Raw genomic sequence first — 20,603 nt, forward strand, 5'->3', positions numbered from 1 at the left:
TGTAGCCTGGGATTTGGGGCGTACTTTCAGGGAGGTTTTATTCTTCGGGGGTGTTGGCGGTTACTGTCCTAGAAGGACGTTTGTAGCCTGGGATTTGGGGCGTACTTTCAGGGAGGTTTTATTCTTCGGGGGTGTTGGCGGTTACTGTCCTAGAAGGACGTTGTAGCCTGGGATTTGGGGCGTACTTTCAGGGAGGTTTTATTCTTCGGGAGTGTTGGCGGTTACTGTCCTAGAAGGACGTTGTAGCCTGGGATTTGGGGCGTACTTTCAGGGAGGTTTTATTCTTCGGGAGTGTTGGCGGTTACTGTCCTAGAAGGACGTTGTAGCCTGGGATTTGGGGCGTACTTTCAGGGAGGTTTTATTCTTCGGGGGTGTTGGCGGTTACTGTCCTAGAAGGACGTTGTAGCCTGGGGATTTGGGGCGTACTTTCAGGGAGGTTTTATTCTTCGGGAGTGTTGGCGGTTACTGGTCCTAGAAGGACGTTGTAGCCTGGGATTTGGGGCGTACTTTCAGGGAGCTTTTATTCTTCGGGAGTGTTGGCGGTTACTGTCCTAGAAGGACGTTGTAGCCTGGGATTTGGGGCGTACTTTCAGGGAGGTTATATTCTTCGGGAGTGTTGGCGGTTACTGTCCTAGAAGGACGTTGTAAGCCTGGGATTTGGGGCGTACTTTCAGGGAGGTTTTATTCTTCGGGGTGTTGGCGGTTACTGTCCTAGAAGGACGTTGTAGCCTGGGATTTGGGGCATACTTTCAGGGAGGTTTTATTCTTCGGGAGTGTTGGCGGTTACTGTCCTAGAAGGACGTTGTAGCCTGGATTTGGGGCGTACTTTCAGGGAGGTTTTATTCTTCGGGGGTGTTGGCGGTTACTGTCCTAGAAGGACGTTGTAGCCTGGGATTTGGGGCGTACTTTCAGGGAGGTTTTATTCTTCGGGAGTGTTGGCGGTTACTGTCCTAGAAGGACGTTGTAGCCTGGGATTAGGGTGGTACTTTCAGGGAGGTTTTATTCTTCGGGAGTGTTGGCGGTTACTGTCCTAGAAGGACGTTGTAGCCTGGATTTGGGGCGTACTTTCAGGGAGGTTTTATTCTTCGGGGGTGTTGGCGGTTACTGTCCTAGAAGGACGTTGTAGCCTGGGATTTGGGGCGTACTTTCAGGGAGGTTTTATTCTTCGGGAGTGTTGGCGGTTACTGTCCTAGAAGGACGTTGTAGCCTGGGATTTGGGGCGTACTTTCAGGGAGGTTTTATTCTTCGGGGGTGTTGGCGGTTACTGTCCTAGAAGGACGTACTAGCCTGGGATTTGGGTGGTACTTTCAGGGAGGTTTTATTCTTCGGGGGGTGTTGGCGGTTACTGTCCTAGAAGGACGTACTAGCCTGGGATTTGGGTGGTACTTTCAGGGAGGTTTTATTCTTCAGGGGGTGTTGGCGGTTACTGTCCTAGAAGGACGTACTAGCCTGGGATTTTGGTGGTACTTTCAGGGAGGTTTTATTCTTCGGGGGGTGTTGGCGGTTACTGTCCTAGAAGGACGTACTAGCCTGGGATTTGGGTGGTACTTTCAGGGAGGTTTTATTCTTCGGGGGTGTTGGCGGTTACTGTCCTAGAAGGACGTACTAGCCTGGGATTTGGGTGGTACTTTCAGGGAGGTTTTATTCTTCGGGGGGTGTTGGCGGTTACTGTCCTAGAAGGACGTACTAGCCTGGGATTTGGGTGGTACTTTCAGGGAGGTTTTATTCTTCGGGGGGTGTTGGCGGTTACTGTCCTAGAAGGACGTACTAGCCTGGGATTTGGGTGGTACTTTCAGGGAGGTTTTATTCTTCGGGGGTGTTGGCGGTTACTGTCCTAGAAGGACGTACTAGCCTGGGATTTGGGTGGTACTTTCAGGGAGGTTTTATTCTTCGGGGGGTGTTGGCGGTTACTGTCCTAGAAGGACGTACTAGCCTGGGATTTGGGTGGTACTTTCAGGGAGGTTTTATTCTTCGGGGGTGTTGGCGGTTACTGTCCTAGAAGGACGTACTAGCCTGGGATTTGGGTGGTACTTTCAGGGAGGTTTTATTCTTCGGGGGGTGTTGGCGGTTACTGTCCTAGAAGGACGTACTAGCCTGGGATTTGGGTGGTACTTTCAGGGAGGTTTTATTCTTCGGGGGGTGTTGGCGGTTACTGTCCTAGAAGGACGTACTAGCCTGGGATTTGGGTGGTACTTTCAGGGAGGTTTTATTCTTCGGGGGTGTTGGCGGTTACTGTCCTAGAAGGACGTACTAGCCTGGGATTTGGGTGGTACTTTCAGGGAGGTTTTATTCTTCGGGGGTGTTGGCGGTTACTGTCCTAGAAGGACGTACTAGCCTGGGATTTGGGTGGTACTTTCAGGGAGGTTTTATTCTTCGGGGGTGTTGGCGGTTACTGTCCTAGAAGGACGTACTAGCCTGGGATTTGGGTGGTACTTTCAGGGAGGTTTTATTCTTCGGGGGTGTTGGCGGTTACTGTCCTAGAAGGACGTACTAGCCTGGGATTTGGGTGGTACTTTCAGGGAGGTTTTATTCTTCGGGGGTGTTGGCGGTTACTGTCCTAGAAGGACGTACTAGCCTGGGATTTGGGTGGTACTTTCAGGGAGGTTTTATTCTTCGGGGGTGTTGGCGGTTACTGTCCTAGAAGGACGTACTAGCCTGGGATTTGGGTGGTACTTTCAGGGAGGTTTTATTCTTCGGGGGGTGTTGGCGGTTACTGTCCCTAGAAGGACGTACTAGCCTGGGATTTGGGTGGTACTTTCAGGGAGGTTTTATTCTTCGGGGGGTGTTGGCGGTTACTGTCGTAGAAGGACGTACTAGCCTGGGATTTGGGGCGTACTTTCAGGGAGGTTTTATTCTTCGGGGGTGTTGGCGGTTACTGTCCTAGAAGGACGTACTAGCCTGGGATTTGGGTGGTACTTTCAGGGAGGTTTTATTCTTCGGGGGTGTTGGCGGTTACTGTCCTAGAAGGACGTACTAGCCTGGGATTTGGGTGGTACTTTCAGGGAGGTTTTATTCTTCGGGGGTGTTGGCGGTTACTGTCCTAGAAGGACGTACTAGCCTGGGATTTGGGTGGTACTTTCAGGGAGGTTTTATTCTTCGGGGGGGTGTTGGCGGTTACTGTCCTAGAAGGACGTACTAGCCTGGGATTTGGGGCGTACTTTCAGGGAGGTTTTATTCTTCGGGGGTGTTGGCGGTTACTGTCCTAGAAGGACGTACTAGCCTGGGATTTGGGTGGTACTTTCAGGGAGGTTTTATTTCTTCGGGGGTGTTGGCGGTTACTGTCCTAGAAGGACGTACTAGCCTGGGATTTGGGTGGTACTTTCAGGGAGGTTTTATTCTTCGGGGGTGTTGGCGGTTACTGTCTAGAAGGACGTACTAGCCTGGGATTTGGGTGGTACTTTCAGGGAGGTTTTATTCTTCGGGGGTGTTGGCGGTTACTGTCCTAGAAGGACGTACTAGCTTGGGATTTGGGGCGTACTTTCAGGGAGGTTTTATTCTTCGGGGGTGTTGGCGGTTACTGTCCTAGAAGGACGTACTAGCCTGGGATTTGGGTGGTACTTTCAGGGAGGTTTTATTCTTCGGGGGTGTTGGCGGTTACTGTCCTAGAAGGACGTACTAGCCTGGGATTTGGGGCGTACTTTCAGGGAGGTTTTATTCTTCGGGGGTGTTGGCGGTTACTGTCCTAGAAGGACGTACTAGCCTGGGATTTGAGTGGTACTTTCAGGGAGGTTTTATTCTTCGGGGGTGTTGGCGGTTACTGTCCTAGAAGGACGTTCTAGCCTGGGTGTTGGGTGGTACTTTCAGGGAGGTTTTATTCTTCGGGGGTGTTGGCGGTTACTGGCCTAGAAGGACGTTCTAGCCTGGGTGTTGGGTGGTACTTTCAGGGAGGTTTTATTCTTCGGGGGTGTTGGCGGTTACTGTCCTAGAAGGACGTACTACCCTGGGATTTGGGTGGTACTTTCAGGGAGGTTTTATTCTCGGGGGTGTTGGCGGTTACTGTCCTAGAAGGACGTACTAGCCTGGGATTTGGGTGGTACTTTCAGGGAGGTTTTATTCTTCGGGGGTGTTGGCGGTTTACTGTCCTAGAAGGACGTACTAGCCTGGGATTTGGGTGGTACTTTCAGGGAGGTTTTATTCTTCGGAGGGTGTTGGCGGTTACTGTCCTAGAAGGACGTACTAGCCTGGGATTTGGGTGGTACTTTCAGGGAGGTTTTATTCTTCGGGGGTGTTGGCGGTTACTGTCCTAGAAGGACGTACTAGCCTGGGATTTGGGTGGTACTTTCAAGGGAGGTTTTATTCTTCGGGGGTGTTGGCGGTTTCTGTCCTAGAAGGACGTACTAGCCTGGGATTTGGGGCGTACTTTCAGGGAGGTTTTATTCTTCGGGGGTGTTGGCGGTTACTGTCCTAGAAGGACGTACTAGCCTGGGATTTGGGTGGTACTTTCAGGGAGGTTTTATTCTTCGGGGGTGTTGGCGGTTACTGTCCTAGAAGGACGTACTAGCCTGGGATTTGGGTGGTACTTTCAGGGAGGTTTTATTCTTCGGGGGGTGTTGGCGGTTACTGTCCTAGAAGGACGTACTAGCCTGGGATTTGGGTGGTACTTTCAGGGAGGTTTTATTCTTCGGGGGTGTTGGCGGTTACTGTCCTAGAAGGACGTACTAGCCTGGGATTTGGGTGGTACTTTCAGGGAGGTTTTATTCTTCGGGGGTGTTGGCGGTTACTGTCCTAGAAGGACGTACTAGCCTGGGATTTGGGTGGTACTTTCAGGGAGGTTTTATTCTTCGGGGGTGTTGGCGGTTACTGTCCTAGAAGGACGTACTAGCCTGGGATTTGGGGCGTACTTTCAGGGCAGGTTTTATTCTTCGGGGGTGTTGGCGGTTACTGTCCTAGAAGGACGTACTAGCCTGGATTTGGGTGGTACTTTCAGGGAGGTTTTATTCTTCGGGGGTGTTGGCGGTTACTGTCCTAGAAGGACGTACTAGCCTGGGATTTGGGGCGTACTTTCAGGGAGGTTTTATTCTTCGGGGGTGTTGGCGGTTACTGTCCTAGAAGGACGTACTAGCCTGGGATTTGGGTGGTACTTTCAGGGAGGTTTTATTCTTCGGGGGTGTTGGCGGTTACTGTCCTAGAAGGACGTACTAGCCTGGGATTTGGGGCGTACTTTCAGGGAGGTTTTATTCTTCGGGGGTGTTGGCGGTTACTGTCCTAGAAGGACGTACTAGCCTGGGATTTGGGTGGTACTTTCAGGGAGGTTTTATTCTTCGGGGGTGTTGGCGGTTACTGTCCTAGAAGGACGTACTAGCCTGGGATTTGGGGCGTACTTTCAGGGAGGTTTTATTCTTCGGGGGTGTTGGCGGTTACTGTCCTAGAAGGACGTACTAGCCTGGGATTTGGGTGGTACTTTCAGGGAGGTTTTATTCTTCGGGGGTGTTGGGGGTTACTGTCCTAGAAGGACGTACTAGCCTGGGATTTGGGTGGTACTTTCAGGGAGGTTTTATTCTTCGGGGGTGTTGGCGGTTACTGTCCTAGAAGGACGTACTAGCCTGGGATTTGGGTGGTACTTTCAGGGAGGTTTTATTCTTCGGGGGTGTTGGCGGTTACTGTCCTAGAAGGACGTACTAGCCTGGGATTTGGGTGGTACTTTCAGGGAGGTTTTATTCTTTGGGGGTGTTGGCGGTTACTGTCCTAGAAGGACGTACTAGCCTGGGATTTGGGTGGTACTTTCAGGGAGGTTTTATTCTTCGGGGGTGTTGGCGGTTACTGTCCTAGAAGGACGTACTAGCCTGGGATTTGGGGCGTACTTTCAGGGAGGTTTTATTCTTCGGGGGTGTTGGCGGTTACTGTCCTAGAAGGACGTACTAGCCTGGGATTTGGGTGGTACTTTCAGGGAGGTTTTATTCTTCGGGGGTGTTGGCGGTTACTGTCCTAGAAGGACGTACTAGCCTGGGATTTGGGGCGTACTTTCAGGGAGGTTTTATTCTTCGGGGGTGTTGGCGGTTACTGTCCTAGAAGGACGTACTAGCCTGGGATTTGGGTGGTACTTTCAGGGAGGTTTTATTCTTCGGGGGTGTTGGCGGTTACTGTCCTAGAAGGACGTACTAGCCTGGGATTTGGGGCGTACTTTCAGGGAGGTTTTATTCTTCGGGGGTGTTGGCGGTTACTGTCCTAGAAGGACGTACTAGCCTGGGATTTGGGTGGTACTTTCAGGGAGGTTTTATTCTTCGGGGGTGTTGGCGGTTACTGTCCTAGAAGGACGTACTAGCCTGGGATTTGGGTGGTACTTTCAGGGAGGTTTTATTCTTCGGGGGTGTTGGCGGTTACTGTCCTAGAAGGACGTACTAGCCTGGGATTTGGGTGGTACTTTCAGGGAGGTTTTATTCTTCGGGGGTGTTGGCGGTTACTGTCCTAGAAGGACGTACTAGCCTGGGATTTGGGTGGTACTTTCAGGGAGGTTTTATTCTTCGGGGGGTGTTGGCGGTTACTGTCCTAGAAGGACGTACTAGCCTGGGATTTGGGTGGTACTTTCAGGGAGGTTTTATTCTTCGGGGGTGTTGGCGGTTACTGTCCTAGAAGGACGTACTAGCCTGGGATTTGGGTGGTACTTTCAGGGAGGTTTTATTCTTCGGGGGTGTTGGCGGTTACTGTCCTAGAAGGACGTACTAGCCTGGGATTTGGGTGGTACTTTCAGGGAGGTTTTATTCTTCGGGGGTGTTGGCGGTTACTGTCCTAGAAGGACGTACTAGCCTGGGATTTGGGTGGTACTTTCAGGGAGGTTTTATTCTTCGGGGGTGTTGGCGGTTACTGTCCTAGAAGGACGTACTAGCCTGGGATTTGGGTGGTACTTTCAGGGAGGTTTTATTCTTCGGGGGTGTTGGCGGTTACTGTCCTAGAAGGACGTACTAGCCTGGGATTTGGGTGGTACTTTCAGGGAGGTTTTATTCTTCGGGGGGTGTTGGCGGTTACTGTCCTAGAAGGACGTACTAGCCTGGGATTTGGGGCGTACTTTCAGGGAGGTTTTATTCTTCGGGGGGTGTTGGCGGTTACTGTCCTAGAAGGACGTACTAGCTTGGGATTTGGGTGGTACTTTCAGGGAGGTTTTATTCTTCGGGGGGTGTTGGCGGTTACTGTCGTAGAAGGACGTACTAGCCTGGGATTTGGGGCGTACTTTCTGGGAGGTTTTATTCTTCGGGGGTGTTGGCGGTTACTGTCCTAGAAGGACGTACTAGCCTGGGATTTGGGTGGTACTTTCAGGGAGGTTTTATTCTTCGGGGGTGTTGGCGGTTACTGTCCTAGAAGGACGTACTAGCCTGGGATTTGGGTGGTACTTTCAGGGAGGTTTTATTCTTCGGGGGTGTTGGCGGTTACTGTCCTAGAAGGACGTACTAGCCTGGGATTTGGGTGGTACTTTCAGGGAGGTTTTATTCTTCGGGGGGTGTTGGCGGTTACTGTCCTAGAAGGACGTACTAGCCTGGGATTTGGGGCGTACTTTCAGGGAGGTTTTATTCTTCGGGGGTGTTGGCGGTTACTGTCCTAGAAGGACGTACTAGCCTGGGATTTGGGTGGTACTTTCAGGGAGGTTTTATTCTTCGGGGGTGTTGGCGGTTACTGTCCTAGAAGGACGTACTAGCCTGGGATTTGGGTGGTACTTTCAGGGAGGTTTTATTCTTCGGGGGTGTTGGCGGTTACTGTCCTAGAAGGACGTACTAGCCTGGGATTTGGGTGGTACTTTCAGGGAGGTTTTATTCTTCGGGGGTGTTGGCGGTTACTGTCCTAGAAGGACGTACTAGCCTGGGATTTGGGGCGTACTTTCAGGGAGGTTTTATTCTTCGGGGGTGTTGGCGGTTACTGTCCTAGAAGGACGTACTAGCCTGGGATTTGGGTGGTACTTTCAGGGAGGTTTTATTCTTCGGGGGTGTTGGCGGTTACTGTCCTAGAAGGACGTACTAGCCTGGGATTTGGGGCGTACTTTCAGGGAGGTTTTATTCTTCGGGGGTGTTGGCGGTTACTGTCCTAGAAGGACGTACTAGCCTGGGATTTGGGTGGTACTTTCAGGGAGGTTTTATTCTTCGGGGGTGTTGGCGGTTACTGTCCTAGAAGGACGTTCTAGCCTGGGTGTTGGGTGGTACTTTCAGGGAGGTTTTATTCTTCGGGGTTGTTGGCGGTTACTGTCCTAGAAGGACGTTCTAGCCTGGGTGTTGGGTGGTACTTTCAGGGAGGTTTTATTCTTCGGGGGTGTTGGCGGTTACTGTCCTAGAAGGACGTTCTAGCCTGGGTGTTGGGTGGTACTTTCAGGGAGGTTTTATTCTTCGGGGGTGTTGGCGGTTACTGTCCTAGAAGGACGTTCTAGCCTGGGTGTTGGGTGGTACTTTCAGGGAGGTTTTATTCTTCGGGGGTGTTGGCGGTTACTGTCCTAGAAGGACGTTCTAGCCTGGGTGTTGGGTGGTACTTTCAGGGAGGTTTTATTCTTCGGGGGTGTTGGCGGTTACTGTCCTAGAAGGACGTACTACCCTGGGATTTGGGTGGTACTTTCAGGGAGGTTTTATTCTTCGGGGGTGTTGGCGGTTACTGTCCTAGAAGGACGTACTAGCCTGGGATTTGGGGCGTACTTTCAGGGAGGTTTTATTCTTCGGGGGTGTTGGCGGTTACTGTCCTAGAAGGACGTACTAGCCTGGGATTTGGGTGGTACTTTCAGGGAGGTTTTATTCTTCGGGGGTGTTGGCGGTTACTGTCCTAGAAGGACGTACTAGCCTGGGATTTGGGGCGTACTTTCAGGGAGGTTTTATTCTTCGGGGGTGTTGGCGGTTACTGTCCTAGAAGGACGTTGTAGCCTGGGATTTGGGTGGTACTTTCAGGGAGGTTTTATTCTTCGGGGGTGTTGGCGGTTACTGTCCTAGAAGGACGTACTAGCCTGGGATTTGGGTGGTACTTTCAGGGAGGTTTTATTCTTCGGGGGTGTTGGCGGTTACTGTCCTAGAAGGACGTACTAGCCTGGGATTTGGGGCGTACTTTCAGGGAGGTTTTATTCTTCGGGGGTGTTGGCGGTTACTGTCCTAGAAGGACGTACTAGCCTGGGATTTGGGTGGTACTTTCAGGGAGGTTTTATTCTTCGGGGGTGTTGGCGGTTACTGTCCTAGAAGGACGTACTAGCCTGGGATTTGGGGCGTACTTTCAGGGAGGTTTTATTCTTCGGGGGTGTTGGCGGTTACTGTCCTAGAAGGACGTACTAGCCTGGGATTTGGGTGGTACTTTCAGGGAGGTTTTATTCTTCGGGGGTGTTGGCGGTTACTGTCCTAGAAGGACGTACTAGCCTGGGATTTGGGGCGTACTTTCAGGGAGGTTTTATTCTTCGGGGGTGTTGGCGGTTACTGTCCTAGAAGGACGTACTAGCCTGGGATTTGGGTGGTACTTTCAGGGAGGTTTTATTCTTCGGGGGTGTTGGCGGTTACTGTCCTAGAAGGACGTACTAGCCTGGGATTTGGGTGGTACTTTCAGGGAGGTTTTATTCTTCGGGGGTGTTGGCGGTTACTGTCCTAGAAGGACGTACTAGCCTGGGATTTGGGTGGTACTTTCAGGGAGGTTTTATTCTTCGGGGGTGTTGGCGGTTACTGTCCTAGAAGGACGTACTAGCCTGGGATTTGGGTGGTACTTTCAGGGAGGTTTTATTCTTTGGGGGTGTTGGCGGTTACTGTCCTAGAAGGACGTACTAGCCTGGGATTTGGGTGGTACTTTCAGGGAGGTTTTATTCTTCGGGGGTGTTGGCGGTTACTGTCCTAGAAGGACGTACTAGCCTGGGATTTGGGGCGTACTTTCAGGGAGGTTTTATTCTTCGGGGGTGTTGGCGGTTACTGTCCTAGAAGGACGTACTAGCCTGGGATTTGGGTGGTACTTTCAGGGAGGTTTTATTCTTCGGGGGTGTTGGCGGTTACTGTCCTAGAAGGACGTACTAGCCTGGGATTTGGGGCGTACTTTCAGGGAGGTTTTATTCTTCGGGGGTGTTGGCGGTTACTGTCCTAGAAGGACGTACTAGCCTGGGATTTGGGTGGTACTTTCAGGGAGGTTTTATTCTTCGGGGGTGTTGGCGGTTACTGTCCTAGAAGGACGTACTAGCCTGGGATTTGGGGCGTACTTTCAGGGAGGTTTTATTCTTCGGGGGTGTTGGCGGTTACTGTCCTAGAAGGACGTACTAGCCTGGGATTTGGGTGGTACTTTCAGGGAGGTTTTATTCTTCGGGGGTGTTGGCGGTTACTGTCCTAGAAGGACGTACTAGCCTGGGATTTGGGGCGTACTTTCAGGGAGGTTTTATTCTTCGGGGGTGTTGGCGGTTACTGTCCTAGAAGGACGTACTAGCCTGGGATTTGGGTGGTACTTTCAGGGAGGTTTTATTCTTCGGGGGTGTTGGCGGTTACTGTCCTAGAAGGACGTACTAGCCTGGGATTTGGGGCGTACTTTCAGGGAGGTTTTATTCTTCGGGGGTGTTGGCGGTTACTGTCCTAGAAGGACGTACTAGCCTGGGATTTGGGTGGTACTTTCAGGGAGGTTTTATTCTTCGGGGGTGTTGGCGGTTACTGTCCTAGAAGGACGTACTAGCCTGGGATTTGGGGCGTACTTTCAGGGAGGTTTTATTCTTCGGGGGTGTTGGCGGTTACTGTCCTAGAAGGACGTTGTAGCCTGGGATTTGGGTGGTACTTTCAGGGAGGTTTTATTCTTCGGGGGTGTTGGCGGTTACTGTCCTAGAAGGACGTTGTAGCCTGGGATTTGGGTGGTACTTTCAGGGAGGTTTTATTCTTCGGGGGTGTTGGCGGTTACTGTCCTAGAAGGACGTACTAGCCTGGGATTTGGGTGGTACTTTCAGGGAGGTTTTATTCTTCGGGGGTGTTGGCGGTTACTGTCCTAGAAGGACGTTGTAGCCTGGGATTTGGGTGGTACTTTCAGGGAGGTTTTATTCTTCGGGGGTGTTGGCGGTTACTGTCCTAGAAGGACGTTGTAGCCTGGGATTTGGGTGGTACTTTCAGGGAGGTTTTATTCTTCGGGGGTGTTGGCGGTTACTGTCCTAGAAGGACGTACTAGCCTGGGATTTGGGGCGTACTTTCAGGGAGGTTTTATTCTTCGGGGGTGTTGGCGGTTACTGTCCTAGAAGGACGTTGTAGCCTGGGATTTGGGTGGTACTTTCAGGGAGGTTTTATTCTTCGGGGGTGTTGGCGGTTACTGTCCTAGAAGGACGTACTAGCCTGGGATTTGGGGCGTACTTTCAGGGAGGTTTTATTCTTCGGGGGTGTTGGCGGTTACTGTCCTAGAAGGACGTACTAGCCTGGGATTTGGGTGGTACTTTCAGGGAGGTTTTATTCTTCGGGGGTGTTGGCGGTTACTGTCCTAGAAGGACGTACTAGCCTGGGATTTGGGTGGTACTTTCAGGGAGGTTTTATTCTTCGGGGGTGTTGGCGGTTACTGTCCTAGAAGGACGTACTAGCCTGGGATTTGGGTGGTACTTTCAGGGAGGTTTTATTCTTCGGGGGTGTTGGCGGTTACTGTCCTGGAAGGACGTACTAGCCTGGGATTTGGGTGGTACTTTCAGGGAGGTTTTATTCTTCGGGGGTGTTGGCGGTTACTGTCCTAGAAGGACGTACTAGCCTGGGATTTGGGGCGTACTTTCAGGGAGGTTTTATTCTTCGGGGGTGTTGGCGGTTACTGTCCTAGAAGGACGTACTAGCCTGGGATTTGGGTGGTACTTTCAGGGAGGTTTTATTCTTCGGGGGTGTTGGCGGTTACTGTCCTAGAAGGACGTACTAGCCTGGGATTTGGGTGGTACTTTCAGGGAGGTTTTATTCTTCGGGGGTGTTGGCGGTTACTGTCCTAGAAGGACGTACTAGCCTGGGATTTGGGTGGTACTTTCAGGGAGGTTTTATTCTTCGGGGGTGTTGGCGGTTACTGTCCTAGAAGGACGTACTACCCTGGGATTTGGGTGGTACTTTCAGGGAGGTTTTATTCTTCGGGGGTGTTGGCGGTTACTGTCCTAGAAGGACGTACTAGCCTGGGATTTGGGTGGTACTTTCAGGGAGGTTTTATTCTTCGGGGGTGTTGGCGGTTACTGTCCTAGAAGGACGTACTAGCCTGGGATTTGGGGCGTACTTTCAGGGAGGTTTTATTCTTCGGGGGTGTTGGCGGTTACTGTCCTAGAAGGACGTACTAGCCTGGGATTTGGGGCGTACTTTCAGGGAGGTTTTATTCTTCGGGGGTGTTGGCGGTTACTGTCCTAGAAGGACGTACTAGCCTGGGATTTGGGTGGTACTTTCAGGGAGGTTTTATTCTTCGGGGGTGTTGGCGGTTACTGTCCTAGAAGGACGTACTAGCCTGGGATTTGGGTGGTACTTTCAGGGAGGTTTTATTCTTCGGGGGTGTTGGCGGTTACTGTCCTAGAAGGACGTTGTAGCCTGGGATTTGGGTGGTACTTTCAGGGAGGTTTTATTCTTCGGGGGTGTTGGCGGTTACTGTCCTAGAAGGACGTACTAGCCTGGGATTTGGGTGGTACTTTCAGGGAGGTTTTATTCTTTGGGGGTGTTGGCGGTTACTGTCCTAGAAGGACGTACTAGCCTGGGATTTGGGTGGTACTTTCAGGGAGGTTTTATTCTTCGGGGGTGTTGGCGGTTACTGTCCTAGAAGGACGTGTAGCCTGGGATTTGGGTGGTACTTTCAGGGAGGTTTTATTCTTCGGGGGTGTTGGCGGTTACTGTCCTAGAAGGACGTACTAGCCTGGGATTTGGGTGGTACTTTCAGGGAGGTTTTATTCTTCGGGGGTGTTGGCGGTTACTGTCCTAGAAGGACGTTGTAGCCTGGGATTTGGGTGGTACTTTCAGGGAGGTTTTATTCTTCGGGGGTGTTGGCGGTTACTGTCCTAGAAGGACGTACTAGCCTGGGATTTGGGTGGTACTTTCAGGGAGGTTTTATTCTTCGGGGGTGTTGCGGTTACTGTCCTAGAAGGACGTTGTAGCCTGGGATTTGGGTGGTACTTTCAGGGAGGTTTTATTCTTCGGGGGTGTTGGCGGTTACTGTCCTAGAAGGACGTTGTAGCCTGGGATTTGGGTGGTACTTTCAGGGAGGTTTTATTCTTCGGGGGTGTTGGCGGTTACTGTCCTAGAAGGACGTGTAGCCTGGGATTTGGGTGGTACTTTCAGGGAGGTTTTATTCTTCGGGGGTGTTGGCGGTTACTGTCCTAGAAGGACGTGTAGCCTGGGATTTGGGTGGTACTTTCAGGGAGGTTTTATTCTTCGGGGGTGTTGGCGGTTACTGTCCTAGAAGGACGTTGTAGCCTGGGATTTGGGTGGTACTTTCAGGGAGGTTTTATTCTTCGGGGGTGTTGGCGGTTACTGTCCTAGAAGGACGTACTAGCCTGGGATTTGGGTGGTACTTTCAGGGAGGTTTTATTCTTCGGGGGTGTTGGCGGTTACTGTCCTAGAAGGACGTTGTAGCCTGGGATTTGGGTGGTACTTTCAGGGAGGTTTTATTCTTCGGGGGTGTTGGCGGTTACTGTCCTAGAAGGACGTACTAGCCTGGGATTTGGGTGGTACTTTCAGGGAGGTTTTATTCTTCGGGGGTGTTGGCGGTTACTGTCCTAGAAGGACGTTGTAGCCTGGGATTTGGGTGGTACTTTCAGGGAGGTTTTATTCTTCGGGGGTGTTGGCGGTTACTGTCCTAGAAGGACGTACTAGCCTGGGATTTGGGTGGTACTTTCAGGGAGGTTTTATTCTTCGGGGGTGTTGGCGGTTACTGTCCTAGAAGGACGTACTAGCCTGGGATTTGGGTGGTACTTTCAGGGAGGTTTTATTCTTCGGGGGTGTTGGCGGTTACTGTCCTAGAAGGACGTACTAGCCTGGGATTTGGGTGGTACTTTCAGGGAGGTTTTATTCTTCGGGGGTGTTGGCGGTTACTGTCCTAGAAGGACGTACTAGCCTGGGATTTGGGTGGTACTTTCAGGGAGGTTTTATTCTTCGGGGGTGTTGGCGGTTACTGTCCTAGAAGGACGTACTAGCCTGGGATTTGGGTGGTACTTTCAGGGAGGTTTTATTCTTCGGGGGTGTTGGCGGTTACTGTCCTAGAAGGACGTACTAGCCTGGGATTTGGGTGGTACTTTCAGGGAGGTTTTATTCTTCGGGGGTGTTGGCGGTTACTGTCCTAGAAGGACGTACTAGCCTGGGATTTGGGTGGTACTTTCAGGGAGGTTTTATTCTTCGGGGGTGTTGGCGGTTACTGTCCTAGAAGGACGTACTAGCCTGGGATTTGGGTGGTACTTTCAGGGAGGTTTTATTCTTCGGGGGTGTTGGCGGTTACTGTCCTAGAAGGACGTACTAGCCTGGGATTTGGGTGGTACTTTCAGGGAGGTTTTATTCTTCGGGGGTGTTGGCGGTTACTGTCCTAGAAGGACGTACTAGCCTGGGATTTGGGTGGTACTTTCAGGGAGGTTTTATTCTTCGGGGGTGTTGGCGGTTACTGTCCTAGAAGGACGTACTAGCCTGGGATTTGGGTGGTACTTTCAGGGAGGTTTTATTCTTCGGGGGTGTTGGCGGTTACTGTCCTAGAAGGACGTACTAGCCTGGGATTTGGGTGGTACTTTCAGGGAGGTTTTATTCTTCGGGGGTGTTGGCGGTTACTGTCCTAGAAGGACGTACTAGCCTGGGATTTGGGTGGTACTTTCAGGGAGGTTTTATTCTTCGGGGGTGTTGGCGGTTACTGTCCTAGAAGGACGTACTAGCCTGGGATTTGGGTGGTACTTTCAGGGAGGTTTTATTCTTCGGGGGTGTTGGCGGTTACTGTCCTAGAAGGACGTACTAGCCTGGGATTTGGGTGGTACTTTCAGGGAGGTTTTATTCTTCGGGGGTGTTGGCGGTTACTGTCCTAGAAGGACGTACTAGCCTGGGATTTGGGTGGTACTTTCAGGGAGGTTTTATTCTTCGGGGGTGTTGGCGGTTACTGTCCTAGAAGGACGTACTAGCCTGGGATTTGGGTGGTACTTTCAGGGAGGTTTTATTCTTCGGGGGTGTTGGCGGTTACTGTCCTAGAAGGACGTACTAGCCTGGGATTTGGGTGGTACTTTCAGGGAGGTTTTATTCTTCGGGGGTGTTGGCGGTTACTGTCCTAGAAGGACGTACTAGCCTGGGATTTGGGTGGTACTTTCAGGGAGGTTTTATTCTTCGGGGGTGTTGGCGGTTACTGTCCTAGAAGGACGTACTAGCCTGGGATTTGGGTGGTACTTTCAGGGAGGTTTTATTCTTCGGGGGTGTTGGCGGTTACTGTCCTAGAAGGACGTTACTAGCCTGGGATTTGGGTGGTACTTTCAGGGAGGTTTTATTCTTCGGGGGTGTTGGCGGTTACTGTCCTAGAAGGACGTACTAGCCTGGGATTTGGGTGGTACTTTCAGGGAGGTTTTATTCTTCGGGGGTGTTGGCGGTTACTGTCCTAGAAGGACGTACTAGCCTGGGATTTGGGTGGTACTTTCAGGGAGGTTTTATTCTTCGGGGGTGTTGGCGGTTACTGTCCTAGAAGGACGTACTAGCCTGGGATTTGGGTGGTACTTTCAGGGAGGTTTTATTCTTCGGGGGTGTTGGCGGTTACTGTCCTAGAAGGACTACTAGCCTGGGATTTGGGTGGTACTTTCAGGGAGGTTTTATTCTTCGGGGGTGTTGGCGGTTACTGTCCTAGAAGGACGTTCTAGCCTGGGATTTGGGGGTACTTTCAGGGAGGTTTTATTCTTCGGGGGTGTTGGCGGTTACTGTCCTAGAAGGACGTTCTAGCCTGGGATTTGGGTGGTACTTTCAGGGAGGTTTTATTCTTCGGGGGTGTTGGCGGTTACTGTCCTAGAAGGACGTACTAGCCTGGGATTTGGGTGGTACTTTCAGGGAGGTTTTATTCTTCGGGGGTGTTGGCGGTTACTGTCCTAGAAGGACGTACTAGCCTGGGATTTGGGGCGTACTTTCAGGGAGGTTTTATTCTTCGGGGGTGTTGGCGGTTACTGTCCTAGAAGGACGTACTAGCCTGGGATTTGGGTGGTACTTTCAGGGAGGTTTTATTCTTCGGGGGTGTTGGCGGTTACTGTCCTTGAAGGACGTTGTAGCCTGGGATTTGGGTGGTACTTTCAGGGAGGTTTTATTCTTCGGGGGTGTTGGCGGTTACTGTCCTAGAAGGACGTTAGCCTGGGATTTGGGTGGTACTTTCAGGGAGGTTTTATTCTTCGGGGGTGTTGGCGGTTACTGTCCTTGAAGGACGTTGTAGCCTGGGATTTGGGTGGTACTTTCAGGGAGGTTTTATTCTTCGGGGGTGTTGGCGGTTACTGTCCTAGAAGGACGTTGTAGCCTGGGATTTGGGTGGTACTTTCAGGGAGGTTTTATTCTTCGGGGGTGTTGGCGGTTACTGTCCTAGAAGGACGTTGTAGCCTGGGATTTGGGTGGTACTTTCAGGGAGGTTTTATTCTTCGGGGGTGTTGGCGGTTACTGTCCTAGAAGGACGTTGTAGCCTGGGATTTGGGTGGTACTTTCAGGGAGGTTTTATTCTTGGGGGTGTTGGCGGTTACTGTCCTAGAAGGACGTTGTAGCCTGGGATTTGGGTGGTACTTTCAGGGAGGTTTTATTCTTCGGGGGTGTTGGCGGTTACTGTCCTAGAAGGACGTTGTAGCCTGGGATTTGGGTGGTACTTTCAGGGAGGTTTTATTCTTCGGGGGTGTTGGCGGTTACTGTCCTAGAAGGACGTTGTAGCCTGGGATTTGGGTGGTACTTTCAGGGAGGTTTTATTCTTCGGGGGTGTTGGCGGTTACTGTCCTAGAAGGACGTTGTAGCCTGGGATTTGGGTGGTACTTTCAGGGAGGTTTTATTCTTCGGGGGTGTTGGCGGTTACTGTCCTTGAAGGACGTTGTAGCCTGGGATTTGGGTGGTACTTTCAGGGAGGTTTTATTCTTCGGGGGTGTTGGCGGTTACTGTCCTAGAAGGACGTTGTAGCCTGGGATTTGGGTGGTACTTTCAGGGAGGTTTTATTCTTCGGGGGTGTTGGCGGTTACTGTCCTAGAAGGACGTTGTAGCCTGGGATTTGGGTGGTACTTTCAGGGAGGTTTTATTCTTCGGGGGTGTTGGCGGTTACTGTCCTAGAAGGACGTTGTAGCCTGGGATTTGGGTGGTACTTTCAGGGAGGTTTTATTCTTCGGGGGTGTTGGCGGTTACTGTCCTAGAAGGACGTTGTAGCCTGGGATTTGGGTGGTACTTTCAGGGAGGTTTTATTCTTCGGGGGTGTTGGCGGTTACTGTCCTTGAAGGACGTTGTAGCCTGGGATTAGGGTGGTACTTTCAGGGAGGTTTTATTCTTCGGGGGTGTTGGCGGTTACTGTCCTGAAGGACGTTGTAGCCTGGGATTTGGGTGGTACTTTCAGGGAGGTTTTATTCTTCGGGGGTGTTGGCGGTTACTGTCCTTGAAGGACGTTGTAGCCTGGGATTTGGGTGGTACTTTCAGGGAGGTTTTATTCTCGGGGGTGTTGGCGGTTACTGTCCTTGAAGGACGTTGTAGCCTGGGTTGGGTGGTACTTTCAGGGAGGTTTTATTCTTCGGGGGTGTTGGCGGTTACTGTCCTTGAAGGACGTTGTAGCCTGGGATTTGGGTGGTACTTTCAGGGAGGTTTTATTCTATCGGGGGTGTTGGCGGTTACTGTCCTTGAAGGACGTTGTAGCCTGGGATTTGGGTGGTACTTTCAGGGAGGTTTTATTCTACGGGGTGTTGGCGGTTACTGTCCTTGAAGGACGTTGTAGCCTGGGATTTGGGTGGTACTTTCAGGGAGGTTTTATTCTACGGGGGTGTTGGCGGTTACTGTCCTTGAAGGACGTTGTAGCCTGGGGTTGGGTGGTACTTTCAGGGAGGTTTTATTCTTCGGGGGTGTTGGCGGTTACTGTCCTTGAAGGACGTTGTAGCCTGGGATTTGGGTGGTACTTTCAGGGAGGTTTATATTACGGGGGTGTTGGCGGTTACTGTCCATTGAAGGACGTTGTAGCCTGGGATTTGGGTGGTACTTTCAGGGAGGTTTATATTATTCGGGGGTGTTGGCGGTTACTGTCCTTGAAGGACGTTGTAGCCTGGGATTTGGGTGGTACTTTCAGGGAGGTTTTATTCTACGGGGGTGTTGGCGGTTACTGTCCAGGAAGGACGTTGTAGCCTGGGATTTGGGTGGTACTTTCAGGGAGGTTTTATTCTATTCGGGGGTGTTGGCGGTTACTGTCCTTGAAGGACGTTGTAGCCTGGGTGTTGGGTGGTACTTTCAGGGAGGTTTATATTATTCGGGGGTGTTGGCGGTTACTGTCCTAGAAGGACGTTGTAGCCTGGGATTTGGGTGGTACTTTCAGGGAGGTTTTATTCTTCGGGGGTGTTGGCGGATACTGTCCAGGAAGGACGTTGTAGCCTGGGATTTGGGTGGTACTTTCAGGGAGGTTTTATTATTCGGGGGTGTTGGCGGTTACTGTCCAGGAAGGACGTTGTAGCCTGGGTGTTGGGTGGTACTTTCAGGGAGGTTTTATTCTTCGGGGGTTTGGCGGTTACTGTCCAGGAAGGACGTTGTAGCCTGGGTTTGGGTGGTACTTTCAGGGAGGTTTTATTATTCGGGGGTGTTGGCGGTTACTGTCCAGGAAGGACGTTGTAGCCTGGGTGTTGGGTGGTACTTTCAGGGAGGTTTATATTCTTCGGGGGTGTTGGCGGTTACTGTCCAGGAAGGACGTTGTAGCCTGGGATTAGGGTGGTACTTTCAGGGAGGTTTTATTCTTCGGGGGTGTTGGCGGTTACTGTCCAGGAAGGACGTTGTAGCCTGGGTGTTGGGTGGTACTTTCAGGGAGGTTTTATTCTTCGGGGGTGTTGGCGGTTACTGTCCAGGAAGGACGTTGTAGCCTGGGTTGGGTGGTACTTTCAGGGAGGTTTTATTCTTCGGGGGTGTTGGCGGTTACTGTCCAGGAAGGACGTTGTAGCCTGGGTTGGGGTGGTACTTTCAGGGAGGTTTTATTCTTCGGGGGTGTTGGCGGTTACTGTCCAGGAAGGACGTTGTAGCCTGGGATTTGGGTGGTACTTTCAGGGAGGTTTTATTCTTCGGGGGTGTTGGCGGTTACTGTCCAGGAAGGACGTTGTAGCCTGGGTTGGGTGGTACTTTCAGGGAGGTTTTATTCTTCGGGGGTGTTGGCGGATACTGTCCAGGAAGGACGTTGTAGCCTGGGTGTGGGTGGTACTTTCAGGGAGGTTTTATTATTCGGGGGTGTTGGCGGATACTGTCCAGGAAGGACGTTGTAGCCTGGGTGTGGGTGGTACTTTCAGGGAGGTTTTATTATTCGGGGGTGTTCGCGGATACTGTCCAGGAAGGACGTTGTAGCCTGGGTGTGGGTGGTACTTTCAGGGAGGTTTTATTATTCGGGGGTGTTGGCGGATACTGTCCAGGAAGGACGTTGTAGCCTGGGTGTGGGTGGTACTTTCAGGGAGGTTTTATTCTTCGGGGGTGTTCGAGGATACTGTCCAGGAAGGACGTTGTAGCCTGGGTGTGGGTGGTACTTTCAGGGAGGTTTTATTATTCGGGGGTGTTCGCGGATACTGTCCAGGAAGGACGTTGTAGCCTGGGTGTGGGGTGGTACTTTCAGGGAGGTTTTATTATTCGGGGGTGTTCGGATACTGTCCAGAAGGACGTTGTAGCCTGGGTTGGGTGGTACTTTCAGGGAGGTTTTATTCTTCGGGGGTGTTGGCGGTTACTGTCCAGGAAGGACGTTGTAGCCTGGGTTGGGTGGTACTTTCAGGGAGGTTTTATTCTTCGGGGGTGTTGGCGGTTACTGTCCAGGAAGGACGTTGTAGCCTGGGATTTGGGTGGTACTTTCAGGGAGGTTTTATTCTTCGGGGGTGTTGGCGGTTACTGTCCAGGAAGGACGTTGTAGCCTGGGTTGGGTGGTACTTTCAGGGAGGTTTTATTCTTCGGGGGTGTTGGCGGTTACTGTCCAGGAAGGACGTTGTAGCCTGGGTTGGGGTGGTACTTTCAGGGAGGTTTTATTCTTCGGGGGTGTTGGCGGATACTGTCCAAGCCGGGGTGTGGGGAGGTACTTTCAGGGAGGTTTTATTATTCGGGGGTGTTGGCGGATACTGTCCAGGGAAGGACGTTGTAGCCTGGGTTGGGTGGTACTTTCAGGGAGGTTTTATTATTCGGGGGTGTTGGCGGTTACTGTCCAGGGAAGGACGTTGTAGCCTGGGTTAGGGTGGTACTTTCAGGGAGGTTTTATTATTCGGGGGTGTTGGCGGATACTGTCCAGGAAGGACGTTGTAGCCTGGGTTGGGGTGGTACTTTCAGGGAGGTTTTATTATTCGGGGGTGTTGGCGGATACTGTCCAGGAAGGACGTTGTAGCCTGGGTTAGGGTGGTACTTTCAGGGAGGTTTTATTATTCGGGGGTGTTGGCGGATACTGTCCAGAAGGACGTTGTAGCCTGGGTGTGGGGTGGTACTTTCAGGGAGGTTTTATTATTCGGGGGTGTTCGAGGATACTGTCCAGGAAGGACGTTGTAGCCTGGGTGTGGGGAGGTACATTCAGGGAGGTTTTATTATTCGGGGGTGTTCGAGGATACTGTC

The 20,603-nt window shown here is 51.7% G+C and overlaps 1 protein-coding gene across 1 annotated transcript in view; it reads right to left on the minus strand.

Annotated features, from left to right (window-relative positions):
• The window catches only part of LOC137638408 (zonadhesin-like), a 49,127-nt gene that overhangs the window by 21,112 nt on the left and 7,412 nt on the right, over window positions 1-20,603 (minus strand). The window lies entirely within an intron of this gene.

This window comes from Palaemon carinicauda, chromosome 1 (assembly GCF_036898095.1).
Source record: "Palaemon carinicauda isolate YSFRI2023 chromosome 1, ASM3689809v2, whole genome shotgun sequence".
Taxonomy (NCBI): domain Eukaryota; kingdom Metazoa; phylum Arthropoda; class Malacostraca; order Decapoda; family Palaemonidae; genus Palaemon; species Palaemon carinicauda.